Source organism: Oncorhynchus masou, chromosome 4 (genome assembly GCF_036934945.1).
Source record: "Oncorhynchus masou masou isolate Uvic2021 chromosome 4, UVic_Omas_1.1, whole genome shotgun sequence".
NCBI lineage: Eukaryota > Metazoa > Chordata > Actinopteri > Salmoniformes > Salmonidae > Oncorhynchus > Oncorhynchus masou.
The window spans coordinates 2,180,333-2,198,686 of record NC_088215.1 but is presented as its reverse complement, the minus strand read 5'-3'; the positions used below and the strand labels follow the sequence as shown (position 1 = coordinate 2,198,686).

At 41.4% G+C, this 18,354-nt stretch overlaps 1 pseudogene; it reads left to right on the top strand.

Moving 5' to 3' along the window:
* LOC135520235 (GTP-binding protein 2-like) overlaps positions 1-18,354 on the top strand; it is a 39,487-nt pseudogene that overhangs the window by 8,098 nt on the left and 13,035 nt on the right.

Sequence of the window (18,354 nt, the reverse complement as noted above, 5' to 3'; positions counted from 1 at the left end):
GTGTGAGAGCTTTTCTTTGACATCTTTTGGGAGAAATGACTGATGTTACAGTTCAGGAGGGTTGCCTAATCTCATATATGAAGTTTTGAAAAGATCTGACCTTTTTAACCCTTGGAAACAGCCACTATGACACCATTTAAGGCACTTCCTGTTGGCACAGGAAGCTGTAAATAAACCCATATCCTGATTGGGGTATGCCTTTACAGAATCCGGAGTTTTAAGTCTTTACGTTAAGAACTGAGTTATTTACGGAGGGTTTAGTGAGTGTGTGTTATTTCAGAAATCATAGAAAATCACAGAAATCTCGCAGAGCTCCGCAGCACACTTTAAAAATATTTGTATGAACACCTTGCAACTGGATCTGTGACTTTTGAAAAAAAACACCTATACTTGAACATCACCAATCTGTCATTGTACGATTTCTCTTAATTGACGATAGATAAATGGTTGATTTTTTTTTATTGACACCGGAGGCTCCTTGACTTTGACGTGAAGTGAAAAAATAATTTCTCTATTTTCATTTTGGACCTTTAATCCCAGAGAAATGGCCATAACTCAAAAACCATTGAGGCCTAGACGCCATCTTGTTCGGGGCCAACTGCCCATTATGCCAAACCTATGCTCACCAAGTTTTGGCTTCGAATTATTTTCAGTTTTCGAGATAAGGCCCCGTCGTGATTCGTGATGTTTTGTCAAATTGCAGTATGATTGCTTATGCCCTCTTGTGGGATTTTCCGGGATAGCGGAAAAATGACCAAAATTTGATTATTTTATAAAACAAAACCGAATGTCCGACAAAGTTCATTTGATGACTTCCCGGTAGGTCTGGCCCTGCCGCTCGGCCCGACGCCGTCCCCGAATTTTACAAATGTTTTTGGACGTCTAGTAAGGAACCTTACATTTGCAATATGGACTTTTTCACTAACCATACAGAAAATGTCGAAATGTTCCGTTAAGGTATGGAAGGGCCTAATTGGTTTGAGCTTCAGGATGCAAACTTCTGCCTGGAGAAGCTGGCCTTAGGTTTCCTGACTGACTGCGTGTATTGGTTCCTGACTTCCCTGAACAGTTGCATACCGCGGGGACTATTCGATGCTATTGCAGTCCGCCACAGGATGTTTTTGTGCTGGTCGAGGGCAGTTAGGTCTGGAGTGAACCAAGGGCTGTATCTGTTCTTAGTTCTGCATTTTTTGAACGGAGCATGCTTATCTAAAATGGTGAGGAAGTTACTTTTAAAGAATGACCAGGCATCCTCAACTGACGGGATGAGGTCAATGTCCTTCTAGGATACCCGGGCCAGGTCGATTAGAAAGGCCTGCTCACAGAAGTGTTTTAGGGAGCGTTTGACGGTGATGAGGGGTGGTCGTTTTACTGCGGCTCCGTAGCGGATACAGGCAATGAGGCAGTGATCGCTGAGATCCTGGTTGAAGACAGCGGAGGTGTATTTGGAGGGCCAGTTGGTCCTTGATGATTTGTGTGAGATTGAGGGGATCTAGCTTAGATTGTGGGACTGCCGGGGTGTTAAGCATATCCCAGTTTAGGTCACAGAACAGAACAAACTCTGAAGCTAGATGGGGAGCGATCAATTCACAAATGGTGTCCAGGGCACAGCTAGGAGCTGAAGGGGGTCGGTAGCAGGCGGCAACAGTGAGAGACTTATTTCTGGAGAGAGTAATTTTCAAAATTAGTAGTTCGAACTGTTTGGGTATGGACCTGGAAAGTATGACATTACTTTGCAGGCTATCTCTGCAGTAGACTGCAACTCCTCCCCCTTTGGCAGTTCTATCTTGACGGAATATGTTATAGTTGGGTATGGAAATCTCTGAATTTTTGGTGGCCTTCCTGAGCCAGGATTCAGACACGGCAAGGACATCAGGGTTAGCAGAGTGTGCTAAAGCAGTGAGTAAAACAAACTTAGGGAGGAGGCTTCTGATGTTGACATGAATGAAACCAAGGCTTTTTCGATCACAGAAGTCAACAAATGAGGGTGCCTGGGGACATGCAGGGCCTGGGTTTACCTCCACATCACCCGCGGCACAGAGAAGGAGTAGTATGAGGGTGCGGCTAAAGGCTATCAAAACTGGTCGCCTAGAGCATTGGGGACAGAGAATAAGATGAGCAGCTTTCTGGGCATGGTAGAATATATTCAGGGCATAATGCGCAGACAGGGGTATGGTGGGGTGCGGGTACAGCGGAGGTAAGCCCAGGCACTGGGTGATGATGAGGGAGGTTATAATTCTGGACATGCTGGTTGTATAATGGGTGAGGTCACCACATGTGTGGGAGGTGGGACAAAGGAGGTAACAGGGGTATGAAGAGTGGAACTAGGGGCTCCATTGTGAACTAAAACAATGATAACTAACCTGAACAACAGTATACAAGGCATATTGACATTTGAGAGAGACATACAGCGAGGCATACAGTAATCACAGGTGTTGAATTGGGAAAGCGAGCTAAAACAGTAGGTGAGACAACAACAGCTAATCAGCTAGCACAACAGCAGCAGGTAAAATGGCGTTGACTAGGCAACGGGGCCGACAGATAAAACATAAACAAGCAGAATGGAGTACCGTGATTAATGGATTAATGGACAGTCCAGCGTGCATCAGCTATGTAGCCAAGTGATCAGTGTCCAGGGGGCAGCGGTGGATGTGGCAGGGAAGCTGGACTGGCGAGTGTTATCCAGGTAAAAAAAAAACTAGCAATGACTAAATAGCTTGTAGCTAGTTAGCTGGTTAGCTGGTTAGCTTCTGGAGGTTCTTGAGTGTGTTCTAAAAATTAAAAATAATAGCGATTCCGTATCACATTGGGTGAGGCAGGTTACCGGAAGGTATAAACAAATTAAAAATCGAAAAGAGATAGAAAGTAAATATGCGTCCAGTGAGTGTTTGGGACGCGGCGATTCAGACGGTTAGCAGGCCTGTGCTAACAAGCTAACAGTTAGTAGGCCTGGGCTAAACAAGGTAGCAGTTAGCGGACCGGGGCTAAACAAGCTAGCAGTTAGCAGGCCGAATTAGCAGGCAAGGAGATAGCAAGGGCTAGAGAGTTAGCCTTTGGGGAACATCGCGATGGGGTGAGTCTGTTTATTCCTCTTCATGTGGTGACATCGATAGACCGGTCGTGGGTCCGGGTATTTTAGCCCAGGAGTATGCTACGGTGGTAGCACAGGGGCTCTGGCCGGGCTAGCTTCAAGCTAAATGGGTGGAAACGCTAGCCAGGGGTAATCATCCGGGGTTGAAGTTTAGCTAGATAGCTAGTTGTTAAGATCCAGCTGAAAAATGTTCCGTTTGCGGTGGGAATCCGGGGATAAAAAATAAATAGGTCCGTTATGCTCTGGTTAGAGTCGCGTTGTTCAAACTGGCGAGAGCTTTCCGAGCTAAACGTTAGCTGATGACCGGTTAGCTGAAGACCGCTAGCATAGCTGGTAGTTAGCTGGCTAGCTTCAGTTGAGGGGTTCCGGTTCCGAAGTAAATATAAATACTTTAGGAAAAAATAGCTACATTGGGTGAGGCGGGTTGCAGGAGAGTATTTGGAAGCTGAGGTTTAGCAAAATGTTTTAAAAGATATGCAAAGAAAAATAGAAGAAAAATATGTAAAAATGAAAAAAAAACGATATAAACGATATATACACGGGACACGACACGACAGGACGTCTTACTGCTATGCCATCTTGGCATCTTTAGAGCTTGTTTATGGAAAAAAAGTTTTTGTTGTTGTATTTTTCAATGTTTCAACTTGCTGAAAACTGCCCACAATGTTCATTTCATCTCAAATAGACAGCACAGCAACAGTAGGACATACAGGGTGCATCAAACATGATTTAGAGCTTGTTTATGGAAAACATTTTTTTTTGTATTTTTCAATGTTTCAACTTGCTGAAAACTGCCCACAATGTTCATTTCATCTCAAATAGATAGCACAGCATAAATTGGACATCCAGAGTGCATCAAACATGATTTAGAGCTTGTTTATGGAAAAAAAAAAAATTGTATTTCAATGTTGCAACTTGCTGAAAACTGTCCACAAAGTTCATGTCATCTCAAATAGACAGCACAGCAAAAATAGGACATCCAGGGTGCATCAAACATGATTTAGAGCTTGTTTATGGAAAACAAAAAATGGGTGTGTATTTTTCAATGTTTCAACTTGATGAAAACTGTCCACAATGTTCATTTCATCTCAAATAGACAGCACAGCAAAAATTGGACATCCAGAGAGCATCAAACATGATTTAGAGCTTGTTTATGGAATTTTTTGTTGTTGTATTTTTCAATGTTTCAACTTGATGAAAACTGCCCACAATGTTCATTTCATCTCAAATAGATAGCACAGCATAAATTGGACATCCAGAGTGCATCAAACATGATTTAGAGCTTGTTTATGGAAAAAAACGTTTTTGTTGTTGTATTTTTCAATGTTGCAACTTGTTGAAAACTGTCCACAATGTTAATTTCATCTCAAATAGATAGCACAGCATAAAGTGGACATCCAGAGTGCATCAAACATGATTTAGAGCTTGTTTATGGAGAAAAAAAATGATTTTCTGTAATTCAATGATGCAACTTGCTGAAAACTGTCCACAGTGTTCATTTCATCTCAAATAGACAGCACAGCAAAAATTGGACATCCAGAGTGCATCAAACATGATTTAGAGCTTCTTCATGGAAAAAAAACATTTTTCTTTATTTCAATGTTGCAACTTGCTGAAAACTGTCCACAATGTTCATTTCATCACAAATAGACAGCACAGCAAAAATTGGCGATCCAGAGTGCATCAAACATGATTTAGAGCTTGTTTATGGAAAAAAGTTTATTTTGTATTTCAATGTTGCAACTTGCTGAAAACTGTCCACAATGTTCATTTCATCTCAAATAGACAGCACAGCAAAAATAGGACATCCAGGGTGCATCAAACATTATTTAGAGCTTGTTTATGGAAAACAAAAAAATTGTGTGTATTTGTCAATGTTTCAACTTGATGAAAACTGTCCACAATGTTCATTTCATCTCAAATAGACAGCACAGCAAAAATTGGACATCCAGAGTGCATCAAACATGATTTAGAGCTTGTTTATGAATTATTATTTTTTTTGTGTATTTTTCAATGTTTCAACTTGATGAAAACTGTCGCCCCGGTTACAAACCTGGGTCTCCGGAGTGAGAAACAGTCACTCAACCAACTGAGCCACTAATAGTCAGCAGAACCCAGAAGATGAGGCAGACACAGCAGTACTTAAGACGGTGTATTTAATAAAGTAAAAAGGAGAAGTCCTTCAATACAAAAAATGGCAAATCCAAAAGGTGGTAGGAATAGCACAAAAAAGCCTCAAGAGATACTCGAAAACAAAAACAGAATTCCACAAGAGCATCCACCGGAATCGACAAGAATACACAGAACACTAGGGCTGGGTGCTAACATACAAACACAGAGCACAGAACTGAGGGAAACTAAGGGTTTAAATACAATCAGGGGAAACGAGGCACAGGTGCAAATAATAATGGGGAACAAGGGAAAAACCATAAGGTCAAAAAGCACAATGGGGGCATCTAGTGACCAAAACCCGGAACAACCCTGACCAAATCCTGACAGAATCCCCCCCCTAGGAACGGCTCCTGACGTTCCTACCAGCTCTCTCAGGGTGGAGGGCCCTGAACTGACGAATGAGGTCAGGGTCCAGGATGTCTTTGGCAGGAACCCAGGAGCGCTCCTCGGGACCGTAGCCTTCCCAGTCCACCAGATACTGCCAGGACCGCTGCACCCGGCGGGAATCCAGTATCCGATGCACGGTATAAGCCGGCTGGCCTCCAATGACACGAGGCGGAGGGGGAGGTCTGTCTGCCGGGACAAGGGGAGAAAAAACAACAGGTTTTAACAATGAAATGTGAAATGTGGGATTAATCTTAAGGGATCTGGGTAAGTGTAGGCGATAAGAAACTGGGTTAACTCTCCTGGCAACCTTGAAGGGACCGATGTATTTTTGGGACAGCTTGCGAGACTCCACCCGTAGAGGTAAGTCTCTTGTGGAGAGCCAGACTCTCTGGCCGGGGCGCAGGGTAGGCCCGGGACGGCGACGTCTGTTCGCTTGTTGTTGGTACCTCTGTGAGGAACGCATAAGATTAAGACGGGTCTTCCTCCACATAAGCCGACAGCGTCTGACGAACTTCAAGGCTGAAGGCACTCTGACTTCTGCCTCCTGGTCCGGGAACAATGGAGGAGCATAGCCAAACTGACACTCGTGCGGGGACATACCAGTGGAGGAGGAGCGCAAGGTGTTGTGCGCGTATTCGGCCCAAACAATAAAGGATGACCATGTGGACGGGTTGTCACGAGTCATACATCGGAGGGTGGTTTCCAGCTCTTGATTCATCCTCTCTGTTTGGCCGTTGGACTCCGGATGGTACCCTGAAGATAGACTGGCAGAAGCCCCCATGAGTTGGCAGAAGGCCTTCCAAAACCTTGAGGCGAACTTGGGAACTCTGTCAGAAACCATATCTTGAGGAATGCCGAAGACTCGGAACACATGATTAATTACCAACTCAGCCGTTTCCTTGGCAGAAGGTAACTTAGTCAGAGGGACGAACCTGGCCGCCTTTGAAAACCTGTCGATTATGACTAGGATAGTAGTATTGCCATGGGATGGAGGAAGTCCAGTAATAAAGTCCAATGAGATATGGGACCAGGGTCTGTGGGGAACAGGTAAAGGGTGAAGGAGTCCTTGAGGGCGGAGGTGAGAAGATTTGCCCTGGCAGCACACGGGACAGGCATTGACGAAAGTGGCAACGTCTTCTCTTATGGTAGGCCACCAGAACTTACGCTGGATGAACTCCAAGGTGCGACCTACGCCCGGATGACAGGTGAGGCGAGAGGAGTGCCCCCAAAGAAGGACCTGAGTCCTCACTGCCTTGGGGACAAACAACCAATTGGCAGGACCTCCTTTCGGGTCCGGTTCGCTAGCTTGAGCACGTCTCACGGTATCCTCAACTTGCCACGAGATCGGAGCCACAATCTTAGCAGCAGGAAGGACAGGCATGTCCGTGTCATCTCGAATGGCAGGAGCGTAGACTCGGGACAGGGCATCCGGTTTGAGATTCTTCGACCCGGGCCGATAGGTGAGGATAAACTGGAATCGATTGAAGAAAAGAGACCATCTAGCTTGTCTAGAGTTCAACCGCTTCGCCTGCTGGATATACTCCAGATTTTTGTGGTCCGTAAGCACTTGAAACGGGTGAGAAGCCCCCTCGAGCCAGTGTCTCCATTCCTTCAATGCCATCTTAACCGCTAGGAGTTCACGATCCCCCACATCGTAGTTCCTCTCAGTCGGGGTAAGCCGGTGTGAGAAGAAAGCGCACGGATGAAGCTTCTTGTCTTCACCCCTCTGAGACAGGACGGCTCCAACACCAACCTCTGATGCGTCTACCTCCACCACAAATGGTTCATCCGTAGTCGGTAGTATCAGGATGGGAGCAGAGAGAACGCGCTGCTTGAGTCCTTGGAAGGCCGTCTCAGCTTCTCTTCCCCACAAAAACCTTGCATTGCCACCCTTGGTTAAAGCTGAGAGAGGGGCTGCCACCAAGCTGAAGTTCTTGATGAACTTGCGGTAGAAGTTTGTGAAGCCCAGGAAACGCTGAACTTCCTTGACGGATTTGGGAGTGGGCCAATCCGCTACCGCCCCTACCTTCCTGGGGTCCATTTGGACTCGACCGGGTTCCACTACAAATCCCGGGAATTGTACTCGGGATGAATGGAATTCACATTTTTCCGGCTTAACGTACAGATGGCTGTCCAGGAGGCGTTTGAGTACTTGTCTGACATGCTTAGTGTGTTCTTGAAGGGAGCTCGAAAAGATGAGGATGTCATCCAAGTAAACGAACACAAATATGTTAAGCATATCCCTAAGCACATCGTTTATGAGCGCTTGGAACACCGCTGGGGCGTTGGTCAGGCCGAAGGGCATCACCAAGTATTCATAGTGACCAGTAGGCGTGTTGAAAGCGGTCTTCCACTCGTCACCAGGTCTGATCCGCACAAGATGGTATGCGTTCCGCAGGTCAAGCTTAGTGAAAACAACTGCTTCCTGGAGCAGCTCGAAGGCTGTGGCCATAAGGGGTAGCGGGTAACGGTTACGGACGGTTATGGCATTGAGTCCCCGGTAGTCGATGCAAGGACGTAATCCACCGTCTTTCTTGGCCACAAAGAAAAACCCTGCTCCCGCCGGGGAGGTGGATGGACGCATGAGGCCTGCTTCCAGAGCGTCCTTGATGTAGGTATCCATAGCAGCTCGTTCGGGTGGAGATAGGGAAAAGATCCGACCCCTGGGGGGGCAAGTGCCCGGAAACAGGTCTATGGGGTGGTAGCATGGTGGCCCTCTGTTTGCTAAACACCAGTTTGAGGTCATGGTAACACTCGGGAACTCGGGTCAGGTCGATGGATTCTAAAGACTCGGGAGTAGAACTCGGGGAATTCTGGAAAATACAAGTAGCTTGGCACGTAGGACCCCACTGCTTGATAGTGCCCACAGACCAGTCGATGTGAGGGTTATGGCTGTGAAGCCAGGGGTATCCAAGGACGAGAGGGAACTCGGAACAGGAGATCAAATGAAGGTTCATCAATTCCTGGTGTTGTGAAACTGAAAGTCACAAGGAGGTAGTGACATGAGTGACAAGTCCAGATCCCAAAGGGCTTCCATCCAATGTAGTGACCCTCATGGGTTCACTTAGAGGTTCAGAGGGAACGCCATTCTCCTTCGCCCAGACACCATCCATGAAGTTACCTGCGGCTCCAGAGTCTACCAAGGCTTGAAGGTGAAGCTTGTGGTTGTCCCAGGAGAGGGTGACTGGAATGAGCAGACGGGAGTTGGACGGATGGGAGGAGGTTATGTTTCCCGTTACAGTTCCCCCGGTCTGTACGGGACAGAGCGTTTCCCTGGAGCCCGGGACACGTGGAACGGAAATGGCCCGGTTTGCCGCAATATAGACAGCGTCGCTCCCTCATCCGGCGGTCTCTCTCAGCCTGGGAGATGCGTCCAATCTGCATGGGTTCCGATGGAGCCAGCGAGGATAAAGGTGGGGACTCGGAGCTGGGACTGATAGGGGCTAGAGGTCTACGGTTGAGTTCTCTCTCTCTCAGACGCTGGTCAATGCGTGAGGCCAACTTGATCAGGGACTCGAGATTGTCCGGTGGTTCCCGAGTGGCCAGTTCATCTTGGATAGTGTCGGAAAGGCCTTTCAGAAAGCACACCGTGAGCGCCTCGTTGTTCCAGCCACTTGCTGCTGCCACCGTGCGGAACTGGATGGCATAGTCCGTCACGCTGCGCCAACCTTGGTGGAGAGTCAGGAGCTGTTTGGGTGAGTCAGAACCACTGCTTGGGCCTTGAAACACTCGTTTGAATTCCTCAGCAAAGGCAGAGTAGCTGGCACAGCAGGAACTATGGGCATCCCACACAGCAGTAGCCCAGGCCAGGGCTTTTTCCGACAGCAGGGTGATGATATAAGCGATCTTAGACCGGTCGGTGGGAAACGACGAGGGTTGTAGCTCAAAGGAGAGAGAACATTGGGTGAGAAACCCTTTACAAGCACTTGGATCACCTGAGAACCGTTGGGGAGGTGGAAGACGAGGTTCAGCCAGGGGGTTAACTGCCATGGGTGCGTGAATCTGAGGTACTGGGACGGGAACTGTTGCCGGGGTAAGACGATCAGATATTTGCTTAATGGAAGTCAGCATCTCTGACAGAAGATGAGAATGTCTAGCCATTAAGGCCTCTTGCTGAACCAGGGCGGCTTCGTGGCGTTGGACAGTCTCCTGGTGGTGGGACAGCATGGCAAAAAGGTCCTGGGAACTGGTTGCCTCTGGGTTCATTTTTTGGCTCTGTGTTTCTGTCAGGACCCGGTTACGAACCTGGGTCTCCGGAGTGAGAAACAGTCACTTAACCAACTGAGCCACGAATAGTCAGCAGAACCCAGAAGATGAGGCAGACACAGCAGTACTTAAGACGGTGTATTTAATAAAGTAAAAAGGAGAAGTCCTTCAATACAAAAAAATGGCAAATCCAAAAGGTGGTAGGAATAGCACAAAAAAGCCTCAAGAGATACTCGAAAACAAAAACAGAATTCCACAAGAGCATCCACCGGAATCGACAAGAATACACAGAACACTAGGGCTGGGTGCTAACATACAAACACAGAGCACAGAACTGAGGGAAACTAAGGGTTTAAATACAATCAGGAGAAACGAGGCACAGGTGCAAATAATAATGGGGAACAAGGGAAAAAACATAAGGTCAAAAAGCACAATGGGGGCATCTAGTGACCAAAACCCGGAACAACCCTGACCAAATCCTGACAGAAAACTGTCTACAATGTTCATTTCATCTCAAATAGACAGCACAGCAAACATTGGACATCCAGAGTGCATCAAACATGATTTAGAGCTTGTTTATGGAAAACATTTTTTTTGTATTTTTCAATGTTTCAACTTGCTGAAAACTGCCCACAATGTTCATTTCATCTCAAATAGATAGCACAGCATAAATTGGACACCCAGAGTGCATCAAACGTTATTTAGAGCTTGTTTATGGAAAACAAAAAATGTGTCTGTATTTTTCAATGTTGCAACTTGCTGAAAACTGTCCACAATGTTAATTTCATCTCAAATAGACAGCACAGCAAAAATAGGACATCCAGGGTGCATCAAACATTATTTAGAGCTTGTTTATGGAAAACCATTTTTTTGTTGTTGTATTTTTCAATGTTTCAACTTGATGAAAACTGTCCACAATGTTCATTTCATCTCAAATAGACAGCACAGCAAACATTGGACATCCAGAGTGCATCAAACATGATTTAGAGCTTGATTATGGATTATTATTATTTTTGTTGTATTTTTCAATGTTTCAACTTTCTGAAAACTGTCCACAATGTTCATTTCATCTCAAATAGACAGCACAGCAAACATTGGACATCCAGAGTGCATCAAACATGATTTAGAGCTTGTTTATGGAAAAAAAACAATTTTCTGTATTTCAATGTTGCAACTTGCTGAAAACTGTCCACAATGTTCATTTCATCTCAAATTGACAGCACAGCAGAAATTGGACATCCAGAGTGCATCAAACGTGATTTAGAGCTTCTTCATGGAAAATAACGTTGTTTTTTTATTTCAATGTTGCAACTTGCTGAAAACAGTCCACAATGTTCATTTCATCACAAATAGACAGCACAGCAAAAATTGGCGATCCAGAGTGCATCAAACATGATTTAGAGCTTGTTTATGGAAAAAAAAATGTATTTCAATGTTGCAACTTGCTGAAAACTGTCCACAATGTTCATTTCATCTCAAATAGACAGCACAGCAAACATTGGACATCCAGAGTGCATCAAACATGATTTAGAGCTTGTTTATGAAGAAAGAAAAAAAATCTGCATTTCAATGTTGCAATTTGCTGAAAACTGTCCACAATGTTCATTTCATCTCAAATTGACAGTACAGCAGAAATTGGACATCCAGAGTGCATCAAACGTGATTTAGAGCTTCTTTATGGAAAATAACGTGGGTTTTTTTATTTCAATGTTGCAACTTGCTGAAAACTGTCCACGCTGTTCATTTCATCTCAAATAGACAGCTCAGCAAAAATTGGACATCCAGAGTGCAACAAAAATGATTTAGAGCTTGTTTATGGAAAACACGTTTTTCTGTATTTTTCAATGTTTCAACTTGCTGAAAACTGTCCACAATGTTAATTTCATCTCAAATTGACAGTACAGCAGAAATTGGACATCCAGAGTGCATCAAACGTGATTTAGAGCTTCTTTATGGAAAATAACGTGGGTTTTTTTATTTCAATGTTGCAACTTGCTGAAAACTGTCCACGCTGTTCATTTCATCTCAAATAGACAGCTCAGCAAAAATTGGACATCCAGAGTGCATCAAAAATGATTTAGAGCTTGTTTATGGATTATTATTATTTTTGTTGTATTTTTCAATGTTTCAACTTTCTGAAAACTGTCCACAGTGTTCATTTCATCTCAAATAGACAGCACAGCAAACATTGGACATCCAGAGTGCATCAAACATGATTTAGAGCTTGTTTATGGAAAAAAAACAATTTTCTGTATTTCAATGTTGCAACTTGCTGAAAACTGTCCACAATGTTCATTTCATCTCAAATTGACAGCACAGCAGAAATTGGACATCCAGAGTGCATCAAACGTGATTTAGAGCTTCTTCATGGAAAATAACGTTGTTTTTTTATTTCAATGTTGCAACTTGCTGAAAACAGTCCACAATGTTCATTTCATCACAAATAGACAGCAGAGCAAAAATTGGCGATCCAGAGTGCATCAAACATGATTTAGAGCTTGTTTATGGAAAAAAATGTATTTCAATGTTGCAACTTGCTGAAAACTGTCCACAATGTTCATTTCATCTCAAATAGACAGCACAGCAAACATTGGACATCCAGAGTGCATCAAACATGATTTAGAGCTTGTTTATGGAAAAAAAATGTATTTCAATGTTGCAACTTGCTGAAAACAGTCCACAATGTTCATTTCATCACAAATAGACAGCACAGCAAAAATTGGCGATCCAGAGTGCATCAAACATGATTTAGAGCTTGTTTATGGAAAAAAATGTATTTCAATGTTGCAACTTGCTGAAAACTGTCCACAATGTTCATTTCATCTCAAATAGACAGCACAGCAAACATTGGACATCCAGGAGTGCATCAAACATGATTTAGAGCTTGTTTATGGAAAAAAATGTAATTTCAATGTTGCAACTTGCTGAAAACTGTCCACAATGTTCATTTCATCTCAAATAGACAGCACAGCAAAAATTGGACATCCAGAGTGCATCAAACATGATTTAGAGCTTGTTTATGAAGAAAGAAAAAAAATCTGCATTTCAATGTTGCAACTTGCTGAAAACTGTCCACAATGTTCATTTCATCTCAAATTGACAGTACAGCAGAAATTGGACATCCAGAGTGCATCAAACGTGATTTAGAGCTTCTTTATGGAAAATAACGTGGTTTTTTTTATTTCAATGTTGCAACTTGCTGAAAACTGTCCACAATGTTCATTTCATCTCAAATAGACAGCACAGCAAACATTGGACATCCAGAGTGCATCAAACATGATTTAGAGCTTGTTTATGGAAAAAAAATGTATTTCAATGTTGCAACTTGCTGAAAACTGTCCACAATGTTCATTTCATCACAAATAGACAGCACAGCAAAAATTGGCGATCCAGAGTGCATCAAACATGATTTAGAGCTTGTTTATGGAAAAAAATGTATTTCAATGTTGCAACTTGCTGAAAACTGTCCACGCTGTTCATTTCATCTCAAATAGACAGCTCAGCAAAAATTGGACATCCAGAGTGCATCAAAAATGATTTAGAGCTTGTTTATGGAAAACACGTTTTTCTGTATTTTTCAATGTTTCAACTTGCTGAAAACTGTCCACAATGTTAATTTCATCTCAAATTGACAGTACAGCAGAAATTGGACATCCAGAGTGCATCAAACGTGATTTAGAGCTTCTTTATGGAAAATAACGTGGTTTTTTTTATTTCAATGTTGCAACTTGCTGAAAACTGTCCACGCTGTTCATTTCATCTCAAATAGACAGCTCAGCAAAAATTGGACATCCAGAGTGCATCAACAATGATTTAGAGCTTGTTTATGGATTATTATTATTTTTGTTGTATTTTTCAATGTTTCAACTTTCTGAAAACTGTCCACAATGTTCATTTCATCTCAAATAGACAGCACAGCAAACATTGGACATCCAGAGTGCATCAAACATGATTTAGAGCTTGTTTATGGAAAAAAAACAATTTTCTGTATTTCAATGTTGCAACTTGCTGAAAACTGTCCACAATGTTAATTTCATCTCAAATTGACAGCACAGCAGAAATTGGACATCCAGAGTGCATCAAACGTAATTTAGAGCTTCTTCATGGAAAATAACGTTGTTTTTTTATTTCAATGTTGCAACTTGCTGAAAACAGTCCACAATGTTCATTTCATCACAAATAGACAGCACAGCAAAAATTGGCGATCCAGAGTGCATCAAACATGATTTAGAGCTTGTTTATGGAAAAAAAATGTATTTCAATGTTGCAACTTGCTGAAAACTGTCCACAATGTTCATTTCATCTCAAATAGACAGCACAGCAAACATTGGACATCCAGAGTGCATCAAACATGATTTAGAGCTTGTTTATGGAAAAAAAATGTATTTCAATGTTGCAACTTGCTGAAAACTGTCCACAATGTTCATTTCATCTCAAATAGACAGCACAGCAAAAATTGGACATCCAGAGTGCATCAAACATGATTTAGAGCTTGTTTATGAAGAAAGAAAAAAAATCTGCATTTCAATGTTGCAACTTGCTGAAAACTGTCCACAATGTTCATTTCATCTCAAATTGACAGTACAGCAGAAATTGGACATCCAGAGTGCATCAAACGTGATTTAGAGCTTGTTTATGGAAAAAAAATGTATTTCAATGTTGCAACTTGCTGAAAACTGTCCACAATGTTCATTTCATCTCAAATAGACAGCTCAGCAAACATTGGACATCCAGAGTGCATCAAACATGATTTAGAGCTTGTTTATGGAAAAAAAATGTATTTCAATGTTTCAACTTGCTGAAAACTGTCCACAATGTTCATTTCATCTCAAATAGACAGCACAGCAAAAATTGGACATCCAGAGTGCATCAAACATGATTTAGAGCTTGTTTATGAAGAAAGAAAAAAAATCTGCATTTCAATGTTGCAATTTGCTGAAAACTGTCCACAATGTTCATTTCATCTCAAATTGACAGTACAGCAGAAATTGGACATCCAGAGTGCATCAAACGTGATTTAGAGCTTCTTTATGGAAAATAACGTGGGTTTTTTTATTTCAATGTTGCAACTTGCTGAAAACTGTCCACGCTGTTCATTTCATCTCAAATAGACAGCTCAGCAAAAATTGGACATCCAGAGTGCATCAAAAATGATTTAGAGCTTGTTTATGGATTATTATTATTTTTGTTGTATTTTTCAATGTTTCAACTTTCTGAAAACTGTCCACAATGTTCATTTCATCTCAAATAGACAGCACAGCAAACATTGGACATCCAGAGTGCATCAAACATGATTTAGAGCTTGTTTATGGAAAAAAAACAATTTTCTGTATTTCAATGTTGCAACTTGCTGAAAACTGTCCACAATGTTCATTTCATCTCAAATTGACAGCACAGCAGAAATTGGACATCCAGAGTGCATCAAACGTGATTTATAGCTTCTTCATGGAAAATAACGTTGTTTTTTTATTTCAATGTTGCAACTTGCTGAAAACAGTCCACAATGTTCATTTCATCACAAATAGACAGCACAGCAAAAATTGGCGATCCAGAGTGCATCAAACATGATTTAGAGCTTGTTTATGGAAAAAAATGTATTTCAATGTTGCAACTTGCTGAAAACTGTCCACAATGTTCATTTCATCTCAAATAGACAGCACAGCAAACATTGGACATCCAGAGTGCATCAAACATGATTTAGAGCTTGTTTATGGAAAAAAAATGTATTTCAATGTTGCAACTTGCTGAAAACTGTCCACAATGTTCATTTCATCTCAAATAGACAGCACAGCAAAAATTGGACATCCAGAGTGCATCAAACATGATTTAGAGCTTGTTTATGAAGAAAGAAAAAAAATCTGCATTTCAATGTTGCAACTTGCTGAAAACTGTCCACAATGTTCATTTCATCTCAAATTGACAGTACAGCAGAAATTGGACATCCAGAGTGCATCAAACGTGATTTAGAGCTTCTTTATGGAAAATAACGTGGTTTTTTTTATTTCAATGTTGCAACTTGCTGAAAACTGTCCACGCTGTTCATTTCATCTCAAATAGACAGCTCAGCAAAAATTGGACATCCAGAGTGCATCAAAAATGATTTAGAGCTTGTTTATGGAAAACACGTTTTTCTGTATTTTTCAATGTTTCAACTTGCTGAAAACTGTCCACAATGTTCATTTCATCTCAAATTGACAGCACAGCAGAAATTGGACATCCAGAGTGCATCAAACGTGATTTAGAGCTTCTTTATGGAAAACAACGGGTTTTTTTTATTTCAATGTTGCAACTTGCTGAAAACAGTCCACAATGTTCATTTCATCACAAATAGACAGCAAAGCAAAAATTGGCGATCCAGAGTGCATCAAACATGATTTAGAGCTTGTTTATGGAAAGAAAATGTAGTTCAATGTTGCAACTTGCTGAAATCTGTCCACAATGTTCATTCCATCTAAAATAGACAGCATAGCAAAAATTCGACATCCAGAGTGCATCAAACATGATTTAGAGCTTGTTTATGGATTATTATTTTTTTTTGTATTTTTCAATGTTTCAACTTGATGAAATCTGTCCACAATGTTCATTTCATCTCAAATAGACAGCACAGCAAACATTGGACATCCAGAGTGCATCAAACATGATTTAGAGCTTGTTTATGGAAAACAAAACGATTATCTGTATTTCAATGTTGCAACTTGCTGAAAACTGTCCACAATGTTCATTTCATCTCAAATTGACAGCACAGCAGAAATTGGACATCCAGAGTGCATCAAACGTGATTTAGAGCTTCTTTATGGAAAATAACGTTTTTTTAAATTTCAATGTTGCAACTTGCTGAAAACTGTCCACAATGTTCATTTCATCACAAATAGACAGCACAGCAAAAATTGGCGATCCAGAGTGCATCAAACATGATTTAGAGCTTGTTTATGGAAAAAAAATGTATTTCAATGTTGCAACTTGCTGAAAACTGTCCACAATGTTCATTTCATCTCAAATGGACAGCACAGCAAACATTGGACATCCAGAGTGCATCAAACATGATTTAGAGCTTGTTTATGGAAAAAAAATGTATTTCAATGTTGCAACTTGCTGAAAACTGTCCACAATGTTCATTTCATCTCAAATAGACAGCACAGCAAAAATTGGACATCCAGAGTGCATCAAAAATGATTTAGAGCTTGTTTATGGAAAACACGTTTTTCTGGATTTTTCAATGTTTCAACTTGCTGAAAACTGTCCACAATGTCCATTTCATCTCAAATAGACAGCACAGCAAAAATTGGACATCCAGAGTGCATCAAACATGATTTAGAGCTTGTTTATGGATTATTTATTTTTTGTGTAATTTTCAATGTTTCAACTTGATGAAAACTGTCCACAATGTTCATTCCATCTAAAATAGACAGCATAGCAAAAATTCGACATCCAGAGTGCATCAAACATGATTGAGAGCTTGTTAATGGAAAAAAAATTGTTTTGTATTTTTCAATGTTTCAACTTGCTGAAAACTGCCCACAATGTTCATTTCATCTCAAATAGACAGCACAGCAAAAATTGGACATACAGAGTGCATCAAACATGATTGAGAGCTTGTTTATGGAAAACACATTTTTCTGTATTTCAATGTTGCAACTTGCTGAAAACTGTCCACAATGTTCATTCCATCTCAAATTGACAGCACAGCAGAAATTGGACATGCAGAGTGCATCAAACATGATTTAGAGCTTGTTTATGGAAAAAAATGTATTTCAATGTTGCAACTTGCTGAAAACTGTCCACAATGTTCATTTCATCTCAAATAGACAGCACATCAAAAATTGGACATCTAGAGTGCATCAAACATGATTTAGAGCTTGTTTATGTTTTATAAAGTCATGCTTTATAAAACATGCCTATTAAACCGTAATTTCCAGTCCTTAAGGCTTTTAATACAGTTTTTTTTATCTCAATTTCAGATAACTCATCATCACAAAAATCCTTGAAATCATTATCTATCTTCCTAACAATGTTTGCTACATTGCCTAAGAAAAGATCCATATTGGAAGTTGACTGGGCTGATGTATACAGATTCTGATGAAACTGGGCAACATGCTGAGATTTCTTTAGGATTTTCATTGGAAGTATTATTAATCATTCATTTACATATGGAAGTCTTTTCATCTGCCCTTTTTTCTAAATTAAAAAAATATTTTGTATTTTTCACTCCCTCTTCCATCCATTTTCATCTCGATCTTACAAACGCTCCCCGGGCCTTTTCCTTGTAGATACAGTCTACCTGCATTTGCAATGATGATAGCTCCAGTAACTCCTGATTTGTTAGTTCAGTTTTTTTTAGTATAATCCATTATTCCCTTTATGATGTCATATTCTTTCTCTCTCTTGGCATGTGCAATTTCTTTCCCCATTGAAATAGCCAAAAGCCATATATCAAATTTCATTAGCTCCCAGTAACTTCCAAACGTATTCATAACACAGGCACAATTCCAGTATTTATC